The 16,495-nt window shown below is 44.9% G+C and overlaps 1 protein-coding gene across 1 annotated transcript in view; it reads right to left on the bottom strand.

Moving 5' to 3' along the window:
* Positions 1–1,252, bottom strand: part of COL8A2 (collagen type VIII alpha 2 chain) — a 443,809-nt gene extending 442,557 nt beyond the window's left edge. Inside the window, exon 1 of the mRNA XM_086956494.1 lies at positions 1,029–1,252. The gene's annotated coding sequence lies outside the window, so the exon portion shown is untranslated. The remainder of the gene's footprint in view (positions 1–1,028) is intronic.
* Between the last annotated feature and the right edge of the window lie 15,243 nt (positions 1,253–16,495).

Raw genomic sequence — 16,495 nt, forward strand, 5'->3', positions numbered from 1 at the left:
GCTGACAATTTTACCTAAAGGCTGTGGTATTATTAATGTAAACTATTTTCCAACAGTGCGGCTCTATGGATTCCAACCCACATGGACAGAATCTGAGGCAAAACAAATTCAGCAGCGCCAGTAGTAAGCAGTGTTATGAAGTGCCGCGTACAGCGCCAGCAGAAGGACGGGTTTGTTTTTATAAACATTAACACATGAACCAGGTTGGACGCCAACGCCATAGTTCCTCGTGATAAACCTGTTATCTTTTATTCTTAATCATTATACGGAAAAAAGCAACTGTCTCAAAAGGATGTCAGATTTCATATATCGGTGCAACACACCCTTGACAGCGCTGTCAACAACAAGTGCCATCCTTACCCAATGCGATAATTAGCATTTATTTACCGACGCATTTAAAGACATCCGAAGGTGAAAGCTTGAGCGAATTAGCAAAGACTCGTGACTAGCAAGTTGCACGCAGATTTCAACTGCATTTAACTCACTGAGTTAACACTGGCTTTGTAGAAAGGATTATTTTATGGCGGGGGGGGGGGAAGTCGGGGGGGAGGGGTAGGCGCTTGTTGCCACGTTACTGTACTCTAATAATGCTTAATAATGTCATGCAGTGTAATTACCCACTCAATGGGACCAATATTTCGACCTCGGAAGGATGAAAGCCCGAGATAGGAACCTGTGACTTGCACAGATGTCCGCAGCACGCACTTTGTAACTCTTCGATGTTTTATTGGTTGTGAAGTTGTTGCGCAGCGCTTACTGCTAAATTGCTGAGTTTTCACCTTGTTCCGACTAACAGGTGTCACTGTCGCCCAAGAAAGCGCTTGGATTCCAAACATGCAGCCTGCGCAGATCTATATGACGTTGACTTCAACCTGCTGTGCTATCTCGCCATGCGGTAGGGAGTGTGCAGAGTTTTCACCACAGTCTCACGAATCTGAGTGACATGACCGAGGGGTGAACATAAAACACGAAAAGCAATAAAAATGATGAAAAAGAACAATATTTTCTGGAGTTTGAACCCCCCTTACCTTTGGAATAGCCTCTTCCAATGGTGCCTGGATAAATGTTTAATTTTCAGCAGTGGGCGTAGTAAATACAAGACAGATGGGTTTCCGAGGGGTGGCCGTAGTCCTGGAGGGGTCCCCTGGTAGGTGCTGTGAGGAGGCGAGGTGAGCTGTGGTGGTGGGGAGAGCTGCGCAGCCACTGAGCGGTGCAGACAGTGCGCCCAAGCTTTTCTGCAGCCGCCACTGTGCGCTAAGCCAGCTCCAGCCGGGAGGAGGCGGGGGCGGGCTGGGGGGGGGGGGGTGCTGAGTTGAATCCAACTGTGGGATTGTTTCTTCATTTCAGAGCCTGCGGGCGGGGCTGTGTTTATAGAACTTTACATTTTGGGCGGAGACTCGCGGTGCGGAGGGGGTCGGGGGGAGCGCGAGACACCCCCACCGCCACATGTGGGGTTGGACCCGTCTTGTTCCGGCTGACTGTGCTCAGCAGAGTTACAAGGGGCGTCATGCTGGCACCAAGGTGACAAGTGGGTAACCAGGCATGGGTTTGCAGGGGTTGGGGGATTAGAGGTCAGGGAAGGGCGGGGTTTGGGGGTGTGAGTAAGTGACATTCCAGAAGGAATATCAGAAAGGAACAGCAGGGCTTTCATTCCAGAGTTTACCTGGGTCCGCTGCCAGCGCTGGACTCCAGACAGGAGCTCTCCCAGGGCTCTGTCTGACCTTCTTGGCTCGGGGGACCGACAGTCGGGGTTGCTAGGGCTGCGGGCCTTGCAGCCAGCAGGTGGTAGCCGCCATGTGAAGTCCATCAATGCACTTGACTCTGCCCCAGCCCACCGACCTCTTAGTAGCACTGGCTGTCTGGGACATAGGGCCATCAACAGGGCAGCAGCTCCCGTGGCACTGAGCCCCACTGCTACTGTATGTACCCCACTTATGGCTTGATTTGCAGCCCATCCGTGGGCAGGGAGCCCCCCTTTCCTTGCTGGCGTCAGGTTCCGTGGCCCCCTTGCTGCCAGTGCCCCCTGGCCATGAAGAGCCCCCTCGCGCTCTTTGCAGAGGGTGAGTTGTAGGCAGTCCCGGGAGGCGCTCACCGCTCTCTCGTTGCACCTGTACCATGACGCTACGGCTACCCGCAGTCACCACCGTGGGCCGAGTGCCAGAGAGCACAGCAAAACGATGTCGTTTGATGAAAAAAAGACCACATTCCAAAATAAGCAAACAATAATAATCGAAACTCATAATGCCATTTATTACAAGGAGTTCGGTTATGGGGGGGAACGATTACGTCACCTCACTTATCTTATGCTTTTTACAAGCCACACCCGCATTTAACCCATTTCTTACCCTTCTCTTTCTGTCCTCATCATTTTCACGGACAGTGTTTCCCAGTAAGTGCCTTTTCATCCCCCCTGCACTTCAGAGCCGAAGCGCTAGAGCCCTTGATCTTCTTTCTCCCCTGAAAATATTAGTATGACACATAAACAATAAAAAGATCTTTTTATGCTCTACTGACAAACTTCTTTACATGAAATTCAAACACCAAGGGGGTCATTAGGACTAGGGACCGCCTGCCATAAGGGCGGGGGTCCCGTGGGTGGAATTAGGATGTGGCCGCCACAGTGGCGGCCGCATCCTGCATTTATAACATTGTGGCGGGCGGTGCTCTATGCACCACCCGCCACAATGCTATAAATGCTTGTATGCATTTCATACACAATGCGGCAGTGGGGGGTGCACACAGGTACCCCCCTGTGTGCACCCCCACCCCTCCTTCACTTTGGGGGCCCGCAGGGGGCCCCCAAAGTGAAGACCGCATGCCTGCCACGGAAAGGCACCTGCCCAGGCCCATCGTAATATGGCTGGCGGTGTCTAATAGACACCGCCACCACATTATTCCGAAAAGCGGCGGACGGTCTTGCCGTCCACCGAGGTCCTCCCCGCCATATTAGTATGGCGGGTGGAAAACTAGCGTGGAAGTCGGGCCGATTGCCCCCGCCAGGCTGGCAGTAGCCACCACCAGCCTGGCGGGGGCAATCCGCCCGACATCATAATGGGGCCCCAAGTTTGTGGCGTGAGGTGTAACCTTCAGCTGCAGACCTTTTGGGCCTTATTAATGAGAAGTGTCGCATCGCTGTGACAAAGCAGCGATGCAACACTTCCAGTGCTCCCTCCTTGCGACACCATCGATGTGTCATATTTACTGTATGATGCATCATGTCGCAAGGGATGACAGATACGTCAGTTTTACTGTAGCGGCCCGTGGAGGCAGTTCCTTGGGGCACCGAGGTGGGGCTAGGGAGGGGCAGGGTGGGGGTTAGTAAACACCGGAATATGGATGAAGTAAGTAAACATTGAAATAAATAAAACAAATTTCGTTGCGCGTGCTGCATTGCAAAATAATGCAGAGCGCGCAACGAAATTCGGAATAGTGGCTGGGGCCCTTAGATGTTGTTTGGACTTATCTTCGATCTAACCAACCAATCGAGACCATATTATTATCTTATATAATATCATTCTGTTATGTCTATATTCTTTGTGCTCACTTCCTGCCAATACTGGCAGATTACATCTACACTCCTAGTTTAAATTGCACATCTTCCGTAAACACAATTGTAACGTTTCTTTTTGAGTTTACACTCCTATATCTGTTTTATATCTCATATGTATTCCATGTACTTTTAAGTCCTTATGTAATGTTAATGGTTCTATTGGAAAGCGCTCTGACACCTTCGGGTAAAATACGCGCTATATAAAAATGCATAAATACATTTTAGTCCTGTTCTGTCATATGAACGGGTACCTAGTGCTCGGAAAGAGAGAGAGAGGCCATCTCCACAATGCGTCAGTCCCCCCACGCTTCGAGCAGGACCCAGGCCCTGTAGACCAATGCCCTCTCATCTGACCACACCCGAGTCAATCTCATCTAAGGCATACCTAGAACCTAGTTGTATGGCCTGGGGAGAGTAGATTGATTTCCACTATTCTGTCCTGGATTGTAGGGGTGGGGGTTTGTGGGGGGTTGAGGGATGGAGGGGGAGGAGGCGAGGGGGAGTTCTACTTCTGTGTCCTGAACGAGGGGGAGGAGACTATAGAGTGACTTACAATTCTCTATCATACATGTGTGTTGGTGGCGGTGGAGGGGGAGGAAGGTGAATGAATGAGCAGATTTATGGAGCGCATACTAATGCCCAGAGGCATCTTGGTGCTAAAACAGAACAAGGAAGCTAAGTACTGGATCCTGTTTCTGGACAAAGAGCCAGGTTTTCAGTGATTTCCTAAAAACAGACAGAGAGGGGGCTGATTTAAGTTCCCCTGGCATACTATTCCAGAGTAGGGCTGTGGACCTAAAGAAACTTCTGCCACCTCAGGAGGTCCTTCTAAAAGAGGAAACCACCAAGTTCTTGGCAGAGCTCAAACTAAGGGTCCTGCTGGGGGTATACCACCTCAAGTTGTTCTTAACTAGGAAGGTCCCTGCCCATGGGGTCTTGTAGACTTCTCTACTTCACCCTGGATGGTGAAAGTGTAGGATACCTTCCACTACTTAGGCCTTGAAGGAGGAAGGGGCGAAGGGGTGAAGGGGAGTGTAGGGTGGATTCCTCTATGTTGTCCTGGATGGGGTGGAGATGTGCAGGGTGACTTACACTACTCTATTCTGGAGTTTGGGAGTGGAGGGTGGCTTTCACAACTCTGCCCTTTATGGGGGAAAGTGTAGGGAACTTCCACTACTGTATCCTTGCTGGGGGAATGGGAATTATAAGGTGAATTCTGTTGCTCTTGCTGAGGGCGGGGGAGTGCAGGGTGACTTGTACTTCTCTATTCTGGGGGGTGGGATGCAGGGTAACTTCAATTACTTAGTCCTCAATGGGAGTGTGTATGGTGACCGCTGCTTCTCTGTCGTGGATGAGAAGAGAAGGGCGCAATGCCCAGTTATTTACATGTAATCTTCATTACCACTGCATCACAGAAGAGATATCATTCACTTTACAGTTTTCCCTAAATGTAGGCTGCAGAAAGTTCATTGATCTCGGGGCAGGTCGCTTAAGGGCTGGTATTTATGTTCTATAGAATAATATATCACTTAGAGTGAAATGGGGTGGCCAAGATATGACCCAATTGTCAAGGATAGTCTCCCAGAATTGATGCTTCAGGAAAGTAGAGCGACAGAGATAACAGGATACCTAAGTTTCAGGCTTCCAATGACTAAGAGATAGATAGCTTTGTACTGGAAGCAGCTATGGGCCGACATATATATGCAGGTATGATAAAGTAATTCAAACAGAATGCGAAATCAGAAGTATACAGGGACAGACCACCAATACTCAAACCACTGATGCTCAGGTACCTCTCAGACGACAAGCGCCATATGCAATAAAGAATATTAACAAGCACTCTCTGATGTTGCAGAATGTGCCACTTAACTTAGAAATGGAAGAGTGGGGGCAGAATCAATGCGCAGATGCCATGACGAACACTACTTAAGAGACCAACACTTCTCAATGTACACACTACATAGCTAGACCACTTTTGTGTTATAAACAGTGCCGATAGATACTATGGATTTGGTGAATCCCACACACAAGTTAGAGCCCTGAAGAAGTCCTATGTGAACGAAAAGCATCGGCTACTGGATTTTATCTCATTGTTGTAATTCAGTTTGAGAAGATATTTAATAAAGAACAAATTAAGAAAGAACATTTCGACATTGGGAGTTCTTACTTGCTTATATAGAGACTGTGTTCTGTAATTTTTTTGCTATCTCAAGTATCTCTTACAGTTCAATACTACTACTGAGTGCTTAACCACGATTTGTTCTTTTGGATCTGTTGACATGTCAACCTAACTTATAACGTCCCTGTAACCTTTGTTTTTTTTCAGTGAAATTCTAAGGTTTTTTAAATTCTATTTCCTAACTATAACGTCCCTGAACCTTTGTTTTTTTTAAATGAATTTCTAAGGTTTTTCAATTTCTATTTCCTAACTATAATGTACCTGCAACCTTACATGTTTTAAGTGAATTTCTATAGTTTTCTAACTAGTGGTTGTGTTTGCAAAGTGGTGGAGAAAGGTGGCAGGGTCTCGACCAGCTCTCATGAATCCCGCTGTATTTGACTTACTGGAGGTAAGAGGAGGGTTTGTTGGCCTCCACGGTCCCTCAGCATCCAAGAGGATTTCATCTCCCAACTAGTAGTGTGCCAGGAGGTGCATTTGCAGAGTGGCAGAAAAGGCGGCATGGCCTCCGTCAATCTCTCAGCAATCCAGCTGCGTGGGTCTTACTAGAGTTAACAGGAGGGGTAGTTAGCTCCCAAGGACCCTACAGAGCCAAGGGGACATCATCACCCAACTAGTAATGTGCCAGGAGGCGCATTTGCAGAGTGGTGGAGAAAGGGGGCATGACCGCCAACAACCTCTCAACAATCCCACTGTATGGAACTTACTGTAGGTAACAGGAGGGATAGTTGTCCCCCAAGGACCCTCAGGAGTAAATTGGACTTCAACCCACAATCACTGGTGTGCCAGGTGATGCATTAGTAGAGTGGTGGAGAAAGGGTGTGTGGCCTCCAATCACCACTCAGCAATCCCCCTGTGTGGGCCTTAGTAGAAATAACAGGAGGGGTTGTTGGCCCACAAGTACCCACTGCAGCCAAGGGGACTTCATCTCCCAACCAATTGTGTGCCAGGAGGCGTGTTTGCAGAGTTGTGCTAAAAGGGGGCGGGGCCTCTGGTGACATGCTGGTCCCTCTTTTTAAAGAATATTTTTTATTTATTAGAGGAGGGGGGTCAAATGGCCTCCTTTCCAGGCCTATTTCAACCCTGAGGACCCCATCCATTTGGGCCCGGCCTTTTTATTTATTTATTTTTTAAACAAATAAGGGGAGGGGACTGTGCGGCCCCCCTCCTGGGCCAATTTTGGCCCTGGGGACCCCATCCCCATCCCCAGAGCCCCACCTCTCTTCTGCGTACCCTAGTACCACTCAGGGCAACCAATAACAAATGTTAGGGCCCGCGGAGGGAGCCTTAAGGCCCCCTCGGTCCCTGCCTCCTGAGGAAGCTGGCATTGCTTTCACAGAGATGGAACTCATGAACATGTACTCTGGCTCTGTGAAAGCAATTCTTCTCCGCTTCCAGCAAGCAAGAGCATTTTTAATGCTCTCACTTGCTGGAAGCAGATTTTTTTGCTATGGCTTGGCGTGAGTTGTAAAGCTCTCGCCAAGCCATAGCAAAAGGCTATGTCCAGTGGATGGGCACCCGGGAAATAGCAAAAGCCGGCCCTGGATGGTGGCAGTCCCTTGGGCCATCAATGGCTCCAGGAACGGGGCCATTTGGCCCTCCTCCTTTATTACTGTAGGACCTGCCCCGGGGATGTGGTGGTCCCCAGGGCCAAGAACAGCCCGGGAGGGAGGGGCACACAAACTGTCTCCTATTTAAAAAGAAGGGGGGCCACATGGCACCCCTCCTGGAGGCATTAATGGCCCTGGGGACCCAATTCCCCACTGGCGGACTCCTCTTATTTTCCGGGGTGCCCACCCTCGGGACATAGCAGTTTCCCTGCCTGCACTAGTGTTGGCAGGGAAATCTCTATTTGCTCTTGCTTGGCGGGAGCAATTTAATGCTCTTGCCAAGTGAGAGCAAACAGTAAGCCTGCTCCCAGTGGGCTAGGGCATGAAAAATGCTCCTGCCTGCTGGGAGTGGACCTTTCATCTGGTTCCCTGCCAGCTGTGAAGTGGGAAGGGAAACAGCTAAAACAATTGCCCCTGTTGTATGGCGTTTTAGGATCCGAGCGAATTTTCCCAATTCATGCCCTTATATAGGTACAATTCACATTGCCCTAATATAGGCATAGAATCATTCCCTTATTTAGACATAGCCCATGCAGTCCAAATACAGGCATGGCTACTTCCACCCGTACCAAAACGTCACAACGATTTCTTGTAAAATCGGCTTAAGCTGTCAGGGCCCTCTCCTTTCTTGAATATTGATTTGTCCAAGAACTCATGTACTTTACAAAGAACTACTATTCCCTTGGGGTTCTTTTCTGACGTTATTATGCCCGACTTTACATCAAACTAGACACCATCAAGGTATAAATATGCCTCCACTTGCTCTAGCAAGACACTGTGGTTCGGAGCAGTTCGACTATCTACTTGTCCGACGCAGCTCACTACAGCAAGTGCCGAAGGAAGCGGACCCTCCAGCTGACTCACTGATCGAGAAGATGTCCTTTCTCTCGCTGAGAATCCAGCTCCGGTGTTTCCAAGCTCCCCTTGCGAGGTGTTTGGAAATCGTGTCCCAAGACAAGAGATACCAGACCTCATTCATTCTAAAATAAGGTATGGAGCTGATTAGAACCTAAGAGAAATCTTGGATAGATTCTTGGCAAAGAAAACCAAACCTATGCTACACAATACTTACTCCCTCCCGCGTACTAGACTTAGGTTAGGTACATTGGGGTAGGCATATTTTAGAAGCACCAGTTGAGTATTGTAGTGTAGTTCCTATTTTCCCAATAGGCCCTGCGCATTGGAATAACATAAACAGTAGTATGGACGTAGAAGTGCGGATCTTCCAGGTCTCCACTGACTATGCTAAACTTAATTGGGTTTGTTACCAACTAGCTCAGAGGTCACTGGAAACTTTCTTGGCTGAAATAGGAAGTGATCAGCTTCCCTGGTACAGACAAGAAGGGATTCAGTTTTCCAACAACCGCATAAACATGACAACTTTGCTCCTTAGAATAAGAGTCAATCTCCAGAGTCGTGTGAAACAATAGACAGTTATTTTACTCAGTCAGTTTTGTGCAGATTACTTTCACCAAAATGCAGAGAATAGAGAGACAGGCGTTTTCAATAAAAGGTATTATTTATTGAACAGTCTTTCTTCTCATGCAAGAGAAATGAATTGCCACAATTGCAAGACTTATTATAAAAAGTGCGTACAGTAAAATGAGGATTGCGAAATAATACTGTAAAAGCATTGATATGGTTTCTTAGCCATACAATGGTTTAAAATGAATAAAACATATATACATTCATATATACATTAGGCTAACGTACTCAACTGGTGCTTCTAACTAAGCCTACCCCAGTGTACCTGACCTAAGCCTAATACGTGGGAGGGAGTAAGGAAGTAGCAGTTTTAGTTAAGTTGGTTTTACCAAGGTTTGCTTCAAGAATTCTCTCTAAGGGTTTAGTCAACACCATACCTCTGAAATAGAATGTTGGAGGTCTTGTATCTCCTTCCAGGACTCGATATCCCAGTCACTCGCAAGAGTAGGCTGGAAACGCCGGAGCTGGATTTTCTCGGCAGGAGAAAAGACAGCGTCTCTCTCAGCGCGTCGAGGAGGAGGAGGGGCAGCGTCCGTGGGCAGCTTGCATCTGCTGGGCTCTGCAGGGGACAGCTGTTCTGCTCCTATGTTCACCACACCATCGCTATCATCAATGTCGTTGAGACAGCAGCAGCGGCAGTAGTAACATCAGCGTTTGCTTAAGGCAACGTTGGTAATATTTATACCTGAAAGGTGCCTTGTTTGACGTAAGTTTTTGGACATAAGACGTCAATAAAGATGTCACTAGGAAGTGATCGTCTCTCAGTGCTCATTAGAGTTCTATTACTAATCAAAACATAGCAAGCGGGGCTTTCCCAGTTTGCTGAATTTTATCTTGTTGAAGAACTCGGAGTGTAATCTAGGAATCCTAGATAGTGGCTTCTGCTGTGTCATTTGCTCTAATGAGCTGCAGAGGAAGCGGCAGAGGAAGAGATTCTGAGATGTAGCTCTGATCGTGTTAGGCCAGAGACGAGTTTCTGAAATATCACTCTTGATCGTTTATGCCACTATAGGGGTATAAATGGATTATAGCCGTATAGGGGCATAAGGTCACAGTATTGATCGGGGTCCTAGATTAGAACACGACACCCACTCCACGAATTTATGTCCATCAAATTACTAAAAACTATAGCAAAAGATGCATGTGTAACATTACCCACCAAAAAATACATATTTGCATATGAAACGGCGGATTTGAAATACATGGATGTACTGTACGTCTTTAAGCATAGAAATCATTCAAAATTATAGCATATGTAATCAGTGAACGATTTTGCGAAAAAATTACACATGAAATATCTCTTAATACAGAAAAGAAGGGCGAGATAATTTCATCACATATAAAGGCATTGCTGTAAAATGTGCTAGAGGCTGATCTAAAGTTATTATGTCTCTAGATTTACCGAAAAATAGAAGCTTCTGTTCTTTATGAATAGGTCTACTTTAAGCAAAGAATTTCGTGCCAGAAAAAAGGTTAATATTTTTTTTAAAGTGTTCAATTAAAAAAAAAATTCTTGTTGAACGGGGGAATAGAGTTTTAACGCTTTTCAGCAGTTTTTGTTGATCAAAACTGAAGGCCGAATTCAGAGTTCATGGCAACGCTGTGTGTCAGAATTCTTTTCAAAAGTTATTGTTTCTCTTGAGGGGAGAACATCATATCAGACAGGCTCTCAAAAAATTGGTCTACAAAATCAGGTGACAGTTCGACCAAGTTCGATAGCGCTGTAACTTGGCAGGTGTGAGAGTGATTGCTATCATCAAAGTCTGGATCAGCAATTCTCACAGAAGGTAGTACCTGGGTGATGTTGCTTTTATTTCTCGCTCCACTTTTACCACCTAGTCGTAGCACAGGAGTCCCAACGAATGCCGTCATCAGGATTGGTAGCCGCTGGGGACAACACAATGCGTGATCTGTTACAGGACCTAGCAAAGTATCGATATCCATTGGTACTGCTGATGGAAGTGCAAGACAGATGTCCAACACGCACTCATCTCCGCATAGCATACATCGAAGCACAGGTAAGATGCAGTATTGCCATATAGGTCTGAATGAAAGGAACCAGGTCATGTTTAGATCTCTCAGCCTGGCCAATCCAAGGACTCTAGTTATGCGGTCCCGGTAGCGTATTGCTAGGATTGTTTCTTCCATTCCTGCCGGAGTCATGTCTGAGTTTTGGCTTGCCATATCGGAGCAGGAGGGTCAAAAATAAAATCTCTGCTACAAGTCCCAAAATAAGGGGGATGCCGCCAAAGACTGAATGGACAAAATTAGGAATGATTCCTAGAATTGCCTTGAATGGTGTTAGCAGTCCCGTAAAAATCATCTTAAATACGCCTGGGATGCCTATGGCCCTAGACATGTTAAGAATTTGGCTAAGCATTTCTGTGAAATGCCCGGGGCAATTTGTTGATAAAAGGTCATGAATCTCTGATGTTGTCCTTGCAACTTGGAGTTCATACGTCTCTTTTGATGACGTGATGGGCATTGTTGTCTGTAAAAGCACAGACTTCATTCTGCTTAAAGTATCAATTCGTATAGAAGAGAAATTCAAACGAGGCCATAAGGGAGTCTCTGAGTCTCCAGGGCCGTTTGGAAACAATGCTTGCATACAACAAGTGACCATGGAAGTCACGTGTACGAGATATGCTTTCCCTGGCAAAAGGCCACAACAGCTGTGATCCGTTATTAGAATGTAACTCCCATTCGAGAGTTGCATAAAGAAAGGCTCTATCTGCGTTGCAGGTGTGACATGTTGGTGGCATGAAAGGTTGTTAGAATTTCCTTCACAGGCTCCCGGTAAATTAATACCCTGGCACAAAAGTATACCACTTAGTGAATGTTTACAGTTTTTACCACTAAGAAATACATTTTTGTTGCTGTCACTATAGCATGTGTGTGTATGTGGTAATTTCCATGCTGACTTAATGTATCCTTTACCCAATCGTTCATACTGGCCAGTAGGTATGTATTCAAGGCAATTTTTAAATCGGAAAGTTGTTATCGGAATTTTGATAATCCCGTGTATTATCCATTCAATGACAGGACTTTCTGACATTGTCAAAGGTAATCTCTCAAGTTTTTCGATGCTCAGGATTGTATAGTCTGCTCCTTTCTGTGCCAAGCTGATTTGTTTATCAGTAAGGTTAAAGATGGAAAACAATGACGTTGTGTTGATTACACGCCAAGGCACATAGCCTGAACGAAGATTTTGCAGCGTCCAGCCTAACTGTACAATAGAACGCAATTGTGACTGGCCATGCTGTAACATTAGCAAGTCTTTGTCTATTATATCTATGGCAGATGATACAATACTGTCCAGTGAATATATTCTGGAGGACAGAGTCATTAACCCATTGTCCACTACAGAAAGTTATTTTTCCAAATTAATACGATCAATTTCTCGTATTTTTTTCAGCGGTTTCAATTTGTGTTATTTTCCAAGCCTTGTTGTAAGCCGCATATATACTGGTCGCTATGAAACGTTTTTGACGCTGTTTGCGTGGTCCCAGAATGAAATCGCGCAAATCAGCACCATCTTTAAGTAAAGACGAGTGTTGCTTAATTTCAGCCAGTGTGGATGATTCTAGCCATTCAAGGCACAGCTTCCCTACACTGTATGTTGTTACTATCCCTGGATGTTGTCTCTGGGAGTATCTAGGGTCTTGTCTGGTCATTGCTAACCCCTGTGTTTTGTTCAGGAATCTATCTTGACAGTTGTTTGTGTCAGTAGGCCAGATTAACCCCACTTTTCCCAATCAGGATGTGATCTGTTTAGATGTAAAATTTTTGATACGTCTATTTCAATATCTGTTGTTGCTTTATCAGGTATTGGCTTTGGAATAGACGGTTTGTTAAGGTCTTTGATCTTAGCTAGGCCAAGACAGGTTGTTTGATGAATTGTGTCATTTAAAAACAATATTTGCTCTGGGATCATGCAGGCTCGAAATAGTGCTTCTAGGCCTTGTACCTGCCACTCTTTTGTACCCCAGATGGTTTTTGTTTCAATGTTATTTTTCCAATAATCAAAACCAAATGTCATCAATTTTTCATAAAATGCTTCTGAATATATCAATTTAGTATTTGTCAGCATTGTTTTCAATCCTGTTTTATCTAACAGTTTATAATAAAACGTTTCTGCATCACCGGTGTTAAACCCTGAGAAGTACTTGAATTTCTCATAGAATGTTTTAGAACTGCTTTTAGGTGGTGTAGCACAATGTTCCCATTGGTTATACTTAAAAACATTTCTAGGTTGTGCATATTTATGTAAGTAATGGTCTCCATAATGTGAGAAGCAATACATATTTTCATAATTAGATGAACCTTGTACATAATCATGTTCTGTGAATTTAGCTGACATCACTAAATCAGACATCATATTATTAATACTTTCAAAATCCCAATCATCAGAAAATGTACTTGGTTTTACAAAGTCACTTAATGAAACCTTGAATTGATGAGGATACTTCAGGATTTCGACCGGACCATATATTTCATAGTCAGTTTTGTCCCATACTACCCCCCGGGTATTGGAATGGCGGTGACATTTACTGTTGACAGTTCTCTTTTCTTCACGTGGGATGATCTGTGTGGTTTGAGGACTAAGTTGATGTTCTGACTTGCTGTGTCCATTGTATTGTAATAAACCTTCCTAAAATTAAAACTAAAATGAGGCATAGTAGGAGTATGAATACCCCCGAAATAATCCAATGCTCAATCAATGGTGCATCCAGATATACTTCTTTGATTTGTTGAAAGAAATCTGTTGCTTTTTCTTTAAAGTCTTTTTTGTTTCTGGCATCACTTCGGGGTTGGTTTGATCTTCAGAAAAGTTATCGAAGTTGATGAAGTAGCCAGAGGCAGTTCTGTCAATTGTTGGAATTGTTCTTTCAATTTGTCTTTCGGTAGCACATTCTGATGCCACATCATTGTAGACTGGTGTTTCTTGACGAACTGTTTCAATCTGTGTTTCAAGAGGCACGAGTTCCATGGCATTATTGCATAGTCCCTCTCTGTGCACTGCAGGCTTATCGAATGTGATTAGTCTTTCAGTTTGAACCTCTTCAAATGTTGCAAGTTTGGGTATTCTGTTGTTCCTCGGGAGTCCACTGGGCCTACTGTTGATTATAGGCCACATGCTTGTGGTTTTACCAGGTCGATTGATACAACTCTGTTCTCCTTTTTACCAGCAAGGGGCGGTAGTACTACTGATCTTGTTCCGTTGATTGCTAAGACAGGTACTGCTTTTCTGTAAGAAGGCCCAAATTCCTTCTTCACCGCTATTTGTTCTCTGACTAGATCCCCAATCTTTGTAATCCAGACAGGCCTTGCTGGGGCTGGTGGTGCCTCGTCAGTGGTAGTTGGCTGTTGCTTTAACTTTATGTTGCTTAAGGATTTTCTTGTTTCATTCAAGTCCTGTAAAACAGCCAAACGATCTTTGATGTCAAAGTCTGTTTTCTTATCTTCTACCACTGATACCTGACTATCTAAGTCCTGAATTCGCATTCTAGTTCCGAACAATAGTTCATATGGACTGAAACCTTTTAGAGAATTTCTTGGCAAATTGTTAAGACTTAACTGGACACTTATTAAATGTTTGACCCACCCAGCACCTGAACCTAATACCTTCGCTGTTATAGATTGCTTTATGTCCCGGTTTTTTCTTTCTACCACACTGTTCCCTTCGGGGTGTGACGGACAAGAATACCGCAAGCCAACGCCCATGCTGGCCATGGCCTCCTTATAAGCTCGAGAGCTAAAAGCAGGACCCTGGTCAGAATGGAACATGGCAATTGCGTATGTGCCGATAAAGACTCGCAGATCTTTTATAACCGTTCTGGCGTCAGCCGAGCGCTGGGGTCACATTTTTTAAGTGGATTTTGTCTTAATGATATACAATGGGACGCGTTTCTCTTGTTTGATTGCGCGGATAGATCGCCTTATGCTTTCTATTAGGGTTCCTGACACTACACTGGCCGGTTCTCCACTGCGATCTCTGTTGCAGTCTTCATAATTTTTTGCAAAATCATGAATTCCTTCACTCATTTCCGGCCACCAGTACTCTGATTGCAATTCTCTCAGAGAGTCCCTGATTGTTTGGTGTCTCAGACCCAACCCCATATGTGCTTCCTGTAATAGGAATCTTCTCCTGTTCATGTTTGGAATTACCTTATCCCCCACTCCAGGGATTCGAGCAAAAGGAACGGAGTTTGGATCAATTACGTATGCATAATTGAGTGGATAATTCACGGGTAGTGCTGCACAGTCGCCTTTTACCGACGTTTTTACTGCCAGCATGGTTTCCCCGTCTGTGTATTTTTCTGAACACTTTTTTGTGGCTACGGAAGCCGGTTTAGTTGCTTCCGCTGTGGCTGCATTAGCCAATGAATTCCCTGCAACGTGAACGCGTTCACGTTGATGACTCAGAGTGTGTATCACGTGATTCTTCTGTAGTTCTTTCTGTAAAAGAGCTACCTGTTTGCAAAGCATTGTTTGCTTTATTGTGGCACCTGTGTCATCTTTGTAATCATTTTGAATCCAGCTCTGTAACTTGTTATTGTAAGAGTTGATGCAAAAATGCGAATCGCACACGATTAGTGTCGGGAATTCACGTTCTGCATTTTCAAGCGCCATCTTTAAACATCTGATTTCAGCTCTCTGAGCCGAACAGTTTCTAACTGATTCAGTTTTTGTTATTTTCGGTCTGAATTTACCGCACAGCCAGCGACCTTTAACAATCGCACAGGCTGCATCGTAGGATTTGTTCTCTACGTTGAAATGCTGTACAAATCTATCTGTATAGATTATACAGGCGTACTGTGGGAGAGGCAGAAGTTCGATTGGCAGAGGATATTCTTCTTCATAAGTCAATTCATTCAGTTTTTCGAATTGCGGGGCGAAATAGTATTTCACATCTTCCGCACCAAGAGAATCTACACACTGTATCCATTTCGGGTCCAGTGACACTGTAGGCAGGTTTACTGGGCTGAATAGCACCTCGAAGGCGGATTCTGCTGTGAGGATATTAATCCTTTTGCCATGTGCTAGTTCTTGTTCATTTGCTAATGCAGTTTCTACTGCTTTCACAGTATTTTCTGTTGGACTGAATGTTTTTTCCACTTGTGTGTACAAGTGAGATTTAATTGAAATTGGTACCTTTTCTCCCTCATTAGAGGTCAGGTACGTGAATCCGCATCTTCCTGGGATGACTTGGATTACAAGATTGCGTGTGTTGTCACGTGTATCTAATTTTGTTTTTGCTAACATGTCTGTTTGCAGTGATCTCAAAATTTCGGTGTGTTTTTGAGTCCAAGTGATTGGTTTAAAATCAGGTTTAATTAGTTCATAGAGAGGTTTAACCCTCTCCGCATAATTTAGAATGTAAGTTCTTCCGAAATTCAGAAAACCTAGAATCGATTGTAAATTCTTCAGCGTTTTTGGAGCTTGGAGTACAGCGCACTTCTCTAAGAAGTTGTCTGCTAGGCTTTTTCCTTCACTTGATAATTCGTATCCTAAAAATAATACTGTCAGATGGGCAATTCAGGACTTTTTAAAGTTGAATTTGTAACCCTCTGCTGCGAACCCAAGTATTATGGTGTTCACTCTTTTCAAGTGAGTCTCCAAGTCGTCGTCTGTGAGATAGATATCATCTACATAAGATAATGCCTCATC

This window comes from Lissotriton vulgaris, chromosome 2_1 (genome assembly GCF_964263255.1).
Source record: "Lissotriton vulgaris chromosome 2_1, aLisVul1.2, whole genome shotgun sequence".
NCBI classification, from domain to species: Eukaryota; Metazoa; Chordata; class Amphibia; order Caudata; family Salamandridae; genus Lissotriton; species Lissotriton vulgaris.